Source organism: Trichechus manatus, unplaced genomic scaffold, assembly GCF_000243295.1.
Source record: "Trichechus manatus latirostris isolate Lorelei unplaced genomic scaffold, TriManLat1.0 scaffold00061, whole genome shotgun sequence".
In the NCBI taxonomy this organism is placed as follows: Eukaryota; Metazoa; Chordata; class Mammalia; order Sirenia; family Trichechidae; genus Trichechus; species Trichechus manatus.
In genome coordinates this window covers 5,337,315-5,353,399 of record NW_004443997.1, presented here as the reverse complement: position 1 = coordinate 5,353,399, position 16,085 = coordinate 5,337,315, and the positions used below count along the sequence as shown (strand labels likewise).

At 39.3% G+C, this 16,085-nt stretch overlaps 1 protein-coding gene across 2 annotated transcripts in view; it reads right to left on the bottom strand.

Moving 5' to 3' along the window:
- Positions 1–16,085, bottom strand: part of SPPL3 (signal peptide peptidase like 3) — a 172,359-nt gene that overhangs the window by 54,143 nt on the left and 102,131 nt on the right. The gene's annotated exons all lie outside the window — the stretch shown is intronic.

The following is a 16,085-nucleotide window of genomic DNA, read 5'->3' as shown; positions in this document are numbered from 1 at the left end:
TTAGAAACACAAGTTTTCCCTCTCATATTAGCTGTCTTAGCCAATAAATAATTTGCTGGATCATGCTGTAGCTCAATCAACAGAATTACAAAATAGAGCAAAGGTAAAAGTTTGAATGGAATATGAACTCACATGAATTATACAGAGCTGTGCTGTTTAATATGGCAGCCACTAGCCACATGGAGCTGTTTAATTTAAATTTAATAAAAATTAAAAAATTCAGTTCTTCAGTTGTACTAGCTGCATTTCAAATACTCAAGAGCTAGTGGTTACTGCACTGGACAGCGCAGATACCATCACTGCAGTGGTTAAGAGCTCGGCTGCTAGCCAAAAGGTTGGCAGTTCGAATCCACCAGCCGCTCCTTGGAGTTCCTATGGGGCAGTTCTACTCTGTCCTATAGGGTTGCTGTGAGTTGGAATTGACTCGACAGCAGTGGGTATGGTTTGGAGCCCTGGGGATGCAGTGGTCAAGAGCTTGTCTACTAACCAAAAAGGTCTGCAGTTCTAATCCACCAGTCGCTCTCCTTGGAAACCGTACGAGGCAGTTCTACTCTGTTCTATAGGGTCACTAAGAGTCAGAATTGCCCGGACGGCAACGGGTTTGGTTTGGTTTGGTTTTTGCAGTGACATAGAGCTGTACAGAAAGAGACCTATAACATTTTGAAACTGGGGTTCTGGGGTTTTACTGATGGAAATAGCAACAACATCTAACATTTTACTGAGCATTTAATTCTCACAAGTACTACATTTCCACAACCCCTTATCCAAAACACAAAAACAAAAATCCGTGAGAAATAGATGTGTTTTTCAGAATTCAGAATTATTCAGATTTTACAAAAAAAAAAAAGAAACACCCTCACTGGGGTTCGCAGCAGTACTCTATAATCAAATATTAATATTTCTGTAGAGAAACATGAATATTCACACTAAGTAGGATAAATAAAAGATTATAAAACAGCCTCGTATCAGTTAAGGCCAGATTTCGCTGCCAAATGAGTCACAGAAAAACTGTGGGTTTTTAGAGGTTTGGATTCTGGGAATTGTGGACCTGTGAACTATCACCATTTTTCAGATGAGGAGCCTGATGCAGTTCTAACATTGGCAGCCTAACTCCGAAGTCTCCCATTCAAACTCGGGGGCAGGAAACCCCAGTTTCTATCTTTATATCGCAACTAGCTGTGTGATCCTCCCCCAGGCAGGCCTTTACACTTTTCTGGTCTCTATTAAAATCCTCTGTTGGGCCCAGATGAACTTGAAGGTCCAACTAATTTTTATTTTCAAGATTCTAGGCTCTTACATTGTTTTTCCTCCAAAAAACAGAAGTATTACTAGAAATGCCCTTTTCACAGATAGATAACTGTCAATTGGATGATGACTAACATAGGTAAATCAGCACTGACAAAGACGACGCTGTCTTTAGGCTACAAAAAAACCCTGATGATATCAATCTTCCTTTTTTAATCACCCAAAATTTCAGATTTAAAAGTGGTTTATATAAATCCTACATTATAACAGTTGAAGGTGAGCTGTTATGGGGCATGGAGACTCTGGCTGGTCTAATCAATCTGGGGGAAATTCTTCTCTTGGGTCACTTTCTTTTATTTGGCCAAACCTAGGGTTTAACTTGGAGCCCTGGTGGCACAGTGGTTAAGCGTCTGGCTGCTAACCAAAGAGCTGGCAGTTCAAATCCACCAGCTGCTCCTTAGAAACCTTATGGGGCAGTTCTACTCTGTCCTGCAGGGTCACTATGAGTCAGAATCAACTCGACGGCAATGGTTTTGGCTTGGTTTTTGGGTAGGGTTTAACCTACAAGCTCTATCTTCCCTTTGTCAAAAAGACTGCTTTGTCCAAGATTTGTATTGCTCTTGGTTTACTAAAGTAGGCTCACTTTTGACCTACCACAAGCCCATAAAAATAACTATATAGTTGTTTCAAAAATGTCTAAGGGCTTTCACTACTGGTAAGGATGGGAAAGGAGCCCTGGTGGCATAACATTTAAGCACTTGGCTGCTAACCAAATGGTTGGCAGTTTGAATCCACTCAGCTGCTCCACAGGAGAAAGATGTGGCAGCCTGCTTCCGTAAAGATTACAGCTTTGGAAATTCTATGGGGCAGTTCTACTCTGTCCTATAGGGTCGCTATGAGCTGGAATCAACGGCACACAACAACAACGATGGGAAGGTGGAGGGCCCCATCCCGTACCTCTCTCTGTTCTCCTCTTTGCTAATAGTGGGTCATGGCCCATATAATGAACTGAAGTAAGGTTCATAAGTATTTCAGAAGTACATACAGATCCTAGACTTTATTACAGGAACTGGAGTTTAGAAGGGAAAGGTATTCCAAGGAAAAAGAGTGGATAGTCTGGCCAATTCTAGAAAATTAAAGTCCAAAAATCTATTTATTTCACAACCTCTCCGTATCCTACCACTTCAGATTCTACCAAAGCGCCAACAATGTGTCACCCCTCAGGCCCTCCTACTGAGGTGTCTGTTCTCAGAGAGACTCTGGATGCACATCAACAACAGAACTACTCTATTCTCTGAAATAAAGCCATTCTTACTGAAATGGAAAAAAAAATTTAAAATCCATACATTTGAGACATGCCAAAATCAGATTAGCCAAAGGGACTGAAAACATCTGAAGACTTTGCTAAGTGATGTATTATTACAGGTCAGCTGTTGAGTTGAAATATTCTATATGGTCACTATGAAAACCTAATTCTTTAACTATACCCCCATCACCCAAGCATTTACTTTAATAGACAAAGAGCTACCAAATAGTTCTCTCATATACAAGACTATACTCTAGACCCTTAAGATTTTCAGAACCATGCTGGGTTTGGTTAACTGTTCTACAAACATCTATTTCTAGCTGCTTTACCAGCAAGAGCTTGTAACACGTATCCTGCTAAAAATCATGCCAAACTGAGACACAGAGAGTACTGTTCTATAACGTGTTCTGTGTCAGCCTTCCAGCTATACAATGAAAGCATTCTTGTTCACCCAATAAACCAAGCAACTACTATTCCAACCCTGCGCAGACATTGCCTTAGAGCAGCAGTTCTCAAACTTTTTGGTCTCAGGACCAATTACACTCTTAAAAATTACTGAAGACCTCAAAGAGCTTTTGTTCATGAGGGTTATAACTATTGACATTTACCTATTAGGAATTAAAACCGAGGAAAGTTAAAAATATCTACCAACTCATTTCAATATAACAAAACCATTACCTCTTAACACAGAGATCATTTTTTTAAAAGAAAAAATAACATTTTCCCAAAACAAACAAAAAATTTAGTGAGACAAGGGGCATTCTTTTATATTTTTGCATAGAAGTCAACTGGATTCTTGTGTCTACTTCTGCATTCAATCTGTTGCCATATGTTGCTTTGGTTCAAGTCTGAGGGAAAAAATATCCAGCTTTACACAGATGGGTAGTTGAAAAAGGGAGGAGTATTTTTAATGGCCTTTTCAGACAATTGAGGATGTTATTTTTTGATAGTACATGAAAACAAGTGGTAGTAATTTCTTAAAGGTTAGTTGCAACGTGGAATCTGAAACCACATCGGTGAACTTTTTTTTCCTTTTTCACTATATTACATTATAATCCATTGACTACTCTGTACTTTGAATGGATCTTTACCCCTGGATGATTTGTAACATGCATTGGTCATTTGGAAAATATTGGTTCACCAGGAGCCCTGGTGGCACAGTGGTTAAGCATTCAGCTGCTAACCAGAAGGTCGGAAGTTCGAATCCGCCAGCTGCTCCCTTCCCTGGAAACCCTATGGGGCAGTTCTACTCTGACCTATAGGGTCACTATGAGTTGGAATTGACATGACAGCAAACAGAATTTTTGGGTTTCCAAATGTTGTCATGTTTCACAAGCACATTTCATACAATATCTGAAAAAATCACATTTATTAATATAATCACGGAACAAGTTTTCTAAAATTCTAATTTTCACTTGAAAGCTAAAATTCTATCACTGGCAACAAATATTTTCAATTTTTCTTCAAGTGACAGGCTCACTTTATTCATTTTTGAGAAAATGTCCACCAAACCCCCAAGTCTGAGAAACTCTAGTTTGTCTCCTAGTCATTCTTTCAAGTAAAAATGGTGTTCTAAGAAAAAAACAGCTCATTCAGCTCGCAACTCAAATGACTGCACAGGTGTTTTTTCTCAAGGTAACCAATGGTAGGTACTTCAGGATGCAGAAGACGACCTTTATGGGAACCTTCCATTTTGTCACCAAAAGTGTGTGCTCATGGGTTGAGATTTAATAAAAATAATTTTTACTGCTTTGTCAAGAACATTCTAAGTGAAACTGTCCTTTTTTTTAAAAAAAAAAACTGCATGGGCACAGTGGTAAAGAATACAATGATTACTAGTATGGTTTGGTGCCACTGCCTCGATTCATGTTATGGTGGTTTAACCCACCATTGCTTTTTCACCATGAGAAAAAAATCAAAAGGCAAATAACTTAGAAGAAATGTACAAATTCTGTGAAACACATAAACTCCCTACAATAACTCAAGAAAAAACAGTGGGTCTCAATAGATATGTAGCAAGTGAAGAGACTGAACCTGTAATCAAAAACCTCCCAACAAAGAAAAGTCCTGGATTAGATAGCTTCACTGGGGAGTTCTATCAAACATTTATAGAAAATGTGACTCCAATCGTACTTAAACTTTAAAAAAAACAGGAGGGAATACATCCTAATTCATTCTATGAGGTGGGCATTTCCCTGATAGCAAAGCCAGACAAAGACACCACAAGAAAACTACAGACCAATCTCTCTAATGAATATAGACACAAAAATCCTCGACAAAATACTAGCAAACCAAATCCAAAACATATTTATAGGATTGTACACCATGATCAAGTGGGATTTATCCCAGGAATGCAAGCATAGTTCAATATTAGAAAATCAATCAATGTAATATACCACATTAATAGAAAAAAGGAAAAGAACCACGATTATCTCAACTGATGCAGAAAAGGCATTTGACAAAATTCAACACCTTTTCATGATAAAAAGACTCAACAAAGACAGGAATAGAAGAGAAATTCCTCAATATAATAAAGGCCATTTATGAAAAACCCACAGCTAACATCACAGTCAATGGAGAAAGACTGAGAGCTCGCCTATTAACATCAGGAGCAAGACAGGGATGCCCACTCTCACCACTAGTATTCAACATGATCCTAGAAGTCCTAGCTGTAGCAATTAGGTTTGGGGGTGGGGGTGGGAAAGGTAACCAAATTTGGGAGGAGGAAGTGAAACTATCCCTTCTGTAGATGACATTATACATAGAAAACCCTAAAGAATCCACAAGAAAGCTATCAGAACTAATAAAGGAATTCAGCAAAGTGGCAGGGTACAAAGTCAACACACAAAAATCAGTTGGGTTTCTATACAAAAGCAATGAGAAAGGTGAAAAGGAAGTTAAGGAAATAATATCATCTAAAAGAATAAAGAGGCTAAGAATAAATTTAACCAGGTAGGTGAAAGACTTGTACACAGAAAATTACGAAAGATTACTAAAATAAATCAAAGAAGATCTAAACAAATGGAAGGACATTCTGTGTTCATGGATTGAAGAGCTTAATATAGTTAAGATGTCAATACCACCCAAAGCAATGATTAAATTTAACGCAATTCCCATCAAAATTCCAACAGCCTTTGCAGAAATGGCAAAGCCAATCCTCCAATTTATACGGAGGGGCAAGGGACCCCAAATAGCTAAAGCAATCTTGAAGAATAAAGTAGGAGGACTCACACTTCAAAACATACTATAAAGCCACAGTAAATGATGCGGCCTGGTACCAGTATAATAGTAGACATACAGACCGATGTAATAGAATTAAGAGTCCGGAAACAGTTCTATACTCTGTGGTCATGTGATTTTCAACAAGCGTGCTAAGTCCATTCAATGGCGCAAGGAAGAGTCTCTTCAATTAAATGGTGCTAGGAAAATTGGAATTCCACATGCAGAAGAATGTAATCAAGATTCGAGCCTCATACCATACACAAAAACCAATTCAAAATCAATCAAGGACCTAAATGTGAAAAGTAAAACCATAAAATTCTTAGAAGAAAATCTAGGGGTGAGGCTGTGGAGCTAGTTTTTAATGATGTTATCAGACATGACAACAAAAGCTTGAGCAGCGAAAGACAATATAAACAGGACCTCATTAAAATTAAATACTTTTGTTCATCAAAGGACTTTATCTAAAAAGTAAAAAGACAATCTACAGATAGGGAAAATTGGGGGGACCATATATCTGATAAGGGTCTAATACCCCAAAAATATTTTAAAATCCTGTAACTTAAAAACAAAAAACTGAAACAACCCAATCCTTTTACTAAGGTGCTATCTGTGAGCCTGAATGTGAGTCAGACCATGAAGATAGAGGAGATTTCAAATACCAAAATATTTTTTGGGTTAGAAAGGAAGAATCTTCATTCTTATCCCTTCACTAGTACCAAATAATTTATGAAAATATATGAAACGCACCATGATAATATTTTACATTTTACTAAGACCAAAATCAAACCAAACCCATTGTCATCAAGTTGATTCCAAACCACAGTGACCCTATAGGATGGAGCAGAACTGCCCGATAGGGTTTCCAAGGAGTGGCTGGTGGATTTGAACTGCTGACATTTTGGTTAGCAGCTGAGCTCTTAACCACTGTGCCACAAGGGCTCCTTATTAAGCCTAGCACAGTGAAAATCTGATGACTGAGTACAAATTCATACGAAAGAAAGGTATTAGACTCCAGGGCAGTAAAGATGATTGGGAGTCATTTTGTTTTCAGGCACATTTTACTGCCTAGGACAGACAAGAAAGGATTTACATGGGTGTGAAACAGAAGACTCTGTATTAAAGGCTTCCACAGTAAGTTGCTTCAACTCTTTGCTATGAAATACCCTCTCAGACTAGATGGGTTCTCATATTACAATTTTAGGAGCATGTGCATTTTTTATCATGTTTAATCACATGTAACTTTCACTCCTCTGTTAGAACGTCAGCAGCCATAAGTAGCCCTATATTGGCTATTAACAGATATATTTATAAGGCAAAGGGGAAAATAAGGCAATTGGCTTCCTCAGACAAAGTAGAAAGGTACAAGCTGGGACAAAGCGGTTTATGCATTTTTATTTGACCAAGGGATGCCTTTACTGAAAAAATAATTATAATGCAGCTTTTGAAGACATCTTTGCATCACTATCCAAGACTGCTTTATAACTTGAATAAATTTCCTTAAAAACTTGCAGAAATTTGTGTTTTGCTGGTCAGGATTAATATTTCATAAAGGAACTGCTCCTGAATGTCTAACTGCCTTCTTAGGATATGTGCCCACAAAACTTAATAAGGGGATTTTTTTAAACACTGCTCTTAAAAACTGTAACATAACTAATTTTTAATGCCATTTAATAGTGATGATAGCTTTAGAAATGATGCTAGAAACAAAATCTTGAAAGCATCCCCACAATTCCAAAATCTACACTTTAAGTAGAAAATTTCCAATGACTTATCCAAATGGATGCTACAGGTTGACATTTAGTTATTTCCTGGCAGCTAACCTCTCCTAGTGACAAACCTATTTCTGTGTACAAGCAAAAGGGAGACTAACAATTTAAGTGGAGGCCTCGTGGCGTAGTGGTTAAGAGCTTGGCTGCTAACCAAAAGGTCAGCAGTTTGAATCCACCAGCTGCTCCTTGGAAACTCTAAGGGGCAGTTCTACCCTGTCCTACAGGGTCACTATGAGTTGGAATCGACTGGATGGCAACTTTTTTTTTTTTTAAACAATTTAAGTCACAGACTGATCTGTTTGAAGATTCCAACCAAACATACTAGAACATTTCACGCTCAAAACAGTATGTTTAAGTCAGACTCAGGCTACTCAGAATCTTACTGTGCCTTTTTAAAAAAGGCTTGCAGTTAGGAGGTTGAAAATTTTAGTTACATTATAGTTTACTTTGTATGTAAACCCTCAATGAGTGGAGAAAGCGCCTCTAAGTGGCGCATTTCCCCACAGCTCAGATTCCAGGTATTCTATTCCTACTGATTTCCTGGGAGAAATCAACTATTTACAAAGTATTATCATCTGCAAGCTGATGATTAACAAATGTCTTTCTCCAACTTTGTCCCTTCTCAGAATTTCAGTAACAGATCTCCAATGCCCTTGGGGCACTCTCACACGCATAGACTATGGTCACCTCAAATTTAACACATCTAAAACCAAACAGAACTCCTCATCTTGCAAAAGAGCTCATGTTTGTTGCAAGCTCCAATTAGTGCAACTGTTTCTGGTCACTGTTACATTCTATCTTATGTACCACTGCATATACCACTCTATTTAAATTAGTAAACACTCTGCTAGGTGTTGGCACTCCTAAGACCCAGCCCCTACCATCTACCAAGAATTGTCTAACTGAGAGACAGAGAAGTAAACAGGGTATCAAATCAAGCCACGACATAGACAGGTGTAGGAGTGCTATGTCAGTTTGGAGGTCTACAGGAGTGTGGCCTGCTGGGAGATTACAAACAGCTCAGTAGGGCTAGAGAGGAGAGAGAATGAGCATGGGCACAAGACACAGAATGAGCAAGAGCTGGAACACACTCCACTAAAGTATACGTGAGGGAGAAGGGGAGGTGGGCAGTCAGGGCAGTTTAGTGACAAGAAGAGAGGCCAGAAAGATTAATAAGGCCAGACCATAAAAGGCTATCAAACCTTCTAGAAATTCAGGCTGTATCTGTTGTCTCCTTGACACATTCTGGAGCCCTGGTGGCGCAGTGGTTAAGAGCTACGGCTGCTAACCAGAAGGCTGGCCGTTCGAATCCACCAGCTGCTCCTTGGAAATCCTATGGGGCAGTTCTACTCTGTCCTATAGGGTCGCTGTGAGTTGGAACTGACTCTGTGGCAACGGGTTTGGTTTTTGTTTTTGTTTTGATACATTCTGGCTTCTGTTCCCAATACTCCATGGAACGTCCTCTCCCCAAAGTCATCAATAATCTAGGTGTTGCTTAATCTAATGAACACGTCAGTCAATATCTTACCTTACCCTTCCCCCACTGCCTATAAGATCTGGCATCAATAGCCACTTCTTTATGTTTAAACAATTTTATTCTAGCTTCCATGACATTCTCCTAGATTTCTTTCCATCTCCCTGGCTCCTAACCTTAGTCTCCTCTTCCTCTGCCCGTCAGGGCTTTGTCATCCGTTCTCTTCACTTCTTCCTCTACACACTGTCTCTGTGTATACTGTCCACTCTCATGGCTTCAGTTACCATCTCTATAGGCTGACGAGTCCTTCTCCTAAGTAGTAAGAACAACCTTTTATTAAGTAACGTGTCAAGCACTGTGCTAAATGCTCTACATTATTATTCCCGTTTTACAGATGAAGAAACTGAAGCAGGGTGGTGAGGTGAATCAACGTTTCTTATTCTTTTTATTATAGTCATTGTGCTTTGTGTTATTCATTATACTATGAAAAAATTTAAAAGGACAGCATGGAAAGCTGTTACATGAAGAAGCAAGCTGAAGAACAATATATCACATCATCCTCACTGGGAAACTACTATTTTACATTTCTGTCTGATTAGAAGTTTTAAAACAACACTAACATTTTAAAAAAGTTTAGGATACTAGTGGACACATAAAGAAGTGTTTGTGATTTAGGATTTGGCTATATTTTTTTCACTTATTTTTAACCAAATGCCAAAAGCTTATGTTTTACGATTAAATGTAACATCCTATCTATAGTAGAATTTATTTTCAAAGGGCCAAATTTAAAGATAAAAGTTTTCTTATAAACTTACAAAAGCACCAACATTACAATTACATATATACTTTAAGATCTCACACCAACTGAGATCTTGATTCAGCACCAAATGCTACTTACAGGTAAATGTTAACTTTCTGGTTACTGACACTGCTTCTCACACAGGAAACAGTAGTAAACTCTTATACTTTTTCATTTGGAAAGGAAGCTTATAAAATTTTAAGAAGCTACTTTAAAACATTAAAAAACAATTTGTTTCAGAAAGCTGAAGTACAGATGGAGCTGAACAAACATTACAGAGTTAGTCCTTTTCCTGTAGTGTACCCTTCCCTATGTGACACGCCCTTAAATCTATTAGGTGGTCATTATATTCAGTAACACAAATTGATAACACCTTAATCACTGAAGTCTTAAACTCATTTTTTTTCAAAAGACAGACCCAAGCTTAAGATCAGTCTGATCCAGAACATTTTTTCCACAAATTCCTAATTAGTTAAATGCAAAATAATGCAGTTTTATTAAACGAATGATCAAAACATTTATAATCAGGACAATTAATTATTTAATTTGGAAAAAATTATTGTAATACAATGAAATGGAAGTTGTGACAAAAGCAGCCCCTGATGCAGTGAACTGAATTTGCAATAAAACAAACCTGACATATTCAGAGGCAGTATTTTCTGTGGATTGTAAAATAATTTGCAGCATCTATCTATTGAGCACCTCAAAGGAGTCTGGCCTGGGAGTGTGAAAAGAAAACTGAGAAGAAGAAAGAAATCCAAAAGAAACAAAAGTCAAGATCTTAACCCTCTGAGAAGAGCACAAAGGGACACAGGAAGAACAATGCAGAATAACGTCAATTAAAAAAAAAAAAAACAAAAACCGTGTTGCCATGGAGTCGATTCCAACTCACAACAACCCTACAGGACAGAGCACTGCCCCATAGAGTTTCCAAGGAGTGCCTGGTGGATCTAAACTTCAGACCTTTTAGTTAGCAGCTGTAGCTCTTAACCACTATACCACCAGGGTTTCCAATAACATCAATAGGAGCGAATATCTCTTTTCTTACAGAAGAGGGGAATTCCAGACAGGTTACCTGAAAGATTGGCTTCTGTTTAGTGTTGCTGTTGTTGTTAGGTGCTGTCGAGTAGGTTCCAACTCATAGCGACCCTAACGTACAACAGAACGAACCACTGCCTGGTCCTGTGCCATCCTCATAATCGTTATACTTGAGCCCATTGTTGCAGTCACTGTTTCAGTCAATCTCGCTGAGAGTCGTCTTCTCTTTCACTGACCCTCTACTTTACCAAGCAGGATGTCATTCTCCAGGGACTAGTCCCTCCTGATAACATATCCAAAATATGTAAGACAAAGTCTTGCCATCCTTGCCTCTAAAGAGCATTCCGGCTGTACTTCTTCCAAGACACATTTGTTCGTTCTTCTGGCAGTCCATGGTGTATATTCAATAGTCTCTGCCAACACCATTAATTCAAAGGCATCAATTCTTCGGTCTTCCTTATTCACTGTCCAGCTTTCGCATGCATATGAGATGACTGAAAACACCATGGCTTGGGTCAGGTGCACCTTAGTCCTTAAAGTGACATCTTTGCTTTTTAACACTTTAAAGAGGTCTTTTGCAGCAGACTTGCTCAATGTGATACATCCTTTGATTTCCTGACTGCTGTATCCATGGGCATTGACTGTGGATCCAAGTAAAATGAAATCCTTGACAATTTCAATCTTTTCTCCGTTTATGATGATGTTGCTTCTTGGTCTAGTTGTGAGGATTTTTGTTTTCTTTATGTTGAGATGTAATCCATACTGAAGGCTGTAGTCCTTGATCTTCATCAGTAAGTGCTTCAAGTCCTCTTCACTTTCAACAAGCAAGGTTGTGTCATCTGCATAATGCAGGTTGTTAATGAGTCTTCCTCCAATCTTGATGCCCCGTTCTTCACGTAGTCCAGTTTCTCGGATTACTTGCTAAGCATACAGGCTGAATAAGTATGGTGAAAGGATACAACCCTGATGCACACATTTCCTGACTTTAAACCATGCACTATCCCCTTGTTCTGTCTGAATGACTGCCTTTTGGTCTATGTACAGGTTCCTCAGGAGCACAATTAAGTGTTCTGGAATTCCCATTCTTCACAATGTTATCCATAATTTGCTATAATCCGCACAGTCAAATACCTTTGCAGAGTCAATAAAACACAATGAAACACATCTTTCTGGTATTCTCTGCTTTCAGCCAGGATCCATCTGACATCAGCAGTGATATCCCTGGTTCTACGTGCTCTTCTGAATCCAGCTTGAATTTCTGGCAATTTCCTGTCATGTACTGCTGCAACCACTTTTGAATGATCTTCAGCAAAATTTTACTTGCATGTGATATTAATATTGTTCCATGATTTCTGCATTCTGTTGGATCATTTTTTTGGAAGACTCATAAATATGGATCTCTTTCAGTCTGTTGGCCAGATAGCTATCTTCCAAATTTCTTGGCACAGATGAATGAACACCTCCAGCACTGCATCTGTTTGTTAAAACATCTCAATTGGTATTGTCAATTTCTGGAGCCTTCTGTTTGCCAACGTCTTCAGTGCAGCGTGGACTTCTTCCTTCAGTACCACTGATTCCTGATCATACGCTACCTCCTGAAATGACTGAATGTCGACTAATTCTTTTTGGTACAGTGACTCTGCATATTCCTTTCATCTTCTTTTGATGCTTCCTGCGTTGTTCAGTATTTTGCCCCAAAGAATCCCTCAATACTGCAATTCAAGGCTTGACTTTTTTCTTCAGTTCTTTCAGCTTGAGAAATGCCAAGCATGTTCTTCCCTTTTGGTTTTCTAACTACAGGTCTTTGCACATGTCATTACAATACTTTGTCTTCTCAAGCTGCCCTTTGAAATCTTCTGTTCAACTCTTTTACTTCATCATTTCTTCTGTTCGCTTCAGCTACTCTACATTTAAAAGCAAGTTTCCGAGTCTATTCTGACATCCATTTTGGTCTTTTCTTTCTTTCCTATCTTTTTAATGATCTCTTGCTTTCTTCATGTACGATGTCCTCGATGTCATTCCATAACTTGTCTGGTCTTTATCATTAATGGTCAATGAGTCAAATCTACTCTTGAGATGGTCTGTAAATTCAGCTGGAATATACTCCAGGTCATATTTTGGCTCTCATGGACTTGTTCTAACTTTCTTCAGCTTCAACTTGAACTTGCATATGAGCAATTGATGGTCTGTTCCACAGTTGGCCCTGGCCTTGTTCTGACTGATGATATTGAGCTTTTCCATCGTCTCTTTCTACAGATATAGTCGATTTAATTCCTGTGTATTCTATCTGGTGAGGGTCGCATGTATAGTCTACATTTATGTTGGTGAAAAAAGGTATTGCAATGAAAAAGTCGTTGGTCTTGCAAAATTCTATCATGCGATCTCCGGCATTGTTTCTATCACCAAGGCCATATTTTCCAACTACTGATCTTTCTTCTTTGTTTCCAACTTTTGCATTCCAATCATCAGTAATTATCAATGCATCTTATTGCATGTTCAATCACCTTCAGACTGCAGAAGTTGGTAAAAATCTTCAATTTCTTCATCTTTGGCCTTAGTGGTTGGTGTGTAAATTTGAATAATAGTCGTATTAACTGGTCTTCCTTGTAGGCGTATGGATATTATCCTATCACTGACAGCATAGTATTTCAGGAAAGATCTTGAAATGTTCTTTTTGATAATGAATGCAATGCAATTCCTCTTCAATTTGTCATTCCCAGCATAGCTGACCATATGATTTTCCAATTCAAAATGGCCAACACCAGTCTATTTCAGCTCACTAATGCCTAGGATATCAATGTTTATGCATTCCATTTCATTTCTGACAATTTCCAATTTTCCTGGATTCATACTTCGTACATTCCACTTTCCGATTATTAATGGATGTTTGTAGTTGTTTCTTCTCATTTTGAGTCGTGCCACATCAGCTAATGAAGGTCCCAAAAGCTTGACTCCAACCACATCATTAAAGTTGACTCTACTCTGAGGAGACAGCTCTTTCCCAGTCATATTTTGAGTGTCTTCCAAACCTGAGGGGCTCATCTTCTGGCACTTTATCAGACAATGTTCCGCTGCTATTCATAAGGTTTTCACTGGCTAATTTTTTTCAGAAGTAGACCACTGGGTCCTTCTTCCTAGTGCTAGTCTGGAAGCTCAGCTGAAACCTGTCCACCATGGGTGACCCTGCTGGTATTTGAATACCGGTGGCATAACGTCCAGCATCACAGCAACACACAATCCCCCACAGTACAACAAAGTGACAGATGCATGGGGGTCTGTTTAGTGAGTAGGTTAAAATATCAAGTACCTCCTAGTACAAGTTTATCAGTAGGATTATCTCTACTAGACTTTTAACCCTTACCTAGAAATACAACTTTTCATTGGTGGAGTAAAGTCATAGAAGTGATATAATAGTATTTTTTGGAAAATTAATGAGGTAGAAATATTCAGTGTGAATGGAAGGGGCAAGAAGACAACTAGGAATCGTACAATCATCTAGGCATGGGGTGCTAAGGTTTGATTAGTAAGAGGTGGAAACAGCAGGTGATACAGTTGCAAACTGTATTTTGAAAGAAGAGCCCAGTGGGACCTAGTGACAAACTGGACAAAGAAAATGAAAGAAGGGCAAGAGTCAACATTTCTATGGGTTATGACAAACCTCACCTGACCCACCTAGCCTGCTGACAGCGGTGGAAACCTGACTGGGCCCTAAAATCTGACTTGGGAACCTCATATATGTAGCAGAGGCAGCTGGAAGCCACAACCCAGAGCAGACCCCTCTGGACAAAGACCATGTCCACCTGGACCAATGATGACACCTAATCAACAAGCTCAAACAGCACCAGCATACAGCAACATCCACACACTCTACCTTCGTAATATGGAACTCAGAGGCTCTGCTGTCCTTTGCTTTAAAAGACCTGTCCCATTTCCCCTCCTTCAAACCTCATCTCCCCCAGACCCTGGACTCTATGGAGTGGGCTCCCTCTTGGGCAGTAAAACGTTTCCAGTCAGCAGTCAATCTTTGGTTCCATTTTTTCTTAACAGCTGGCACACTGGAAATTAGGAGTCACTACAGGGAGAGACTACTGTTGTTGTTGGGTGCAGTCAAGTCTATTCCAACTCATAGTGACCCCATGTGACAGAGCTGAGTTGCCCCATAGGGTTTTCTTGGCTGTAATCTTTACAAAAGCAGATCACCAGGTCTTTCTCCCACAGAGCTGCTGGGTAGGTTAAATGTGCCAACCTTTCGGTCAGCAGTTCAGCGCTTAACTGTTTGCGCCACCAGGAGTCCTTACAAGGAGAGATTAGAGGTGAGAAAAAGGCCATTTTGGGGTGTAACAAAGAAGAGTTGAACACTGAGTGCATGTGCTGAGCAAACTGGTGCAGTGAGATGTTAAGAAACTAGCCTAAGGTTCTACAGATAGAAAATGTCAGACTGTGAACTTAGGCAGCCAAGCTCCAAAGTCGATGCTTCTAACCATTACGACACACTGCCTCTCAACATAAGCAGAAGAGTACTAAGGTTGAGAACAGGCCGTTCAATCTGATTAACAGAGATTACAGGTGATTTTCAAGAGCAGTTTCAACAGAACAGTGGGTAGAGAGAAAGTGGAAGTAAAGAATTCACAGTCATTTCCTGAAGAAGTCTAGCACCAGAAGATAGGAATGAAGTTGAACGGTAATGTGAAAGGTCCATAGAGTGACTTTGTTTGCTTAAATGCTTTAAAAACAGGGGAGGCCAGTGCCTTTTTTTTTTTTTTTTTATTGTACTTTAGATGAAGGTTTACAGAACAAATAGTTTCTCTTTCAACAGTTAGTACACATATTGTTTTGTGACATTGGTTAACAACCTCATGACATGTCAACACTCTCCCTTCTCGACCTTTGGTTCCCTGTTACCAGCCTTCCTGTTCCCTCCTATCTTCTAGTCCTTGCCCCTGGACTGGTGTGCCCCTTTAGTCTCGTTTTGTTTTGTGGGCCTTTCTAATCTTTGGCTGAAGGGTGAACCTCGGGAGTGACTTCATTACTGAGCTAAAAGGGTGTCTAGGGGCCAAAGTCTCAGGGTTTCTCCAGTCTCTGTTGGGCCAGTTAAGTGTGGCCTTTTTTTGTGAGTCAGAATTTTGTTCTACATTTTTCTCCAGCTCTGTCCGGGACCCTCTATTGTGATCCCTGTCAGAGCAGTCAGTGGTGGTAGCCGGGCACCATCTAGTTGTACTGGACTCAGTCTGG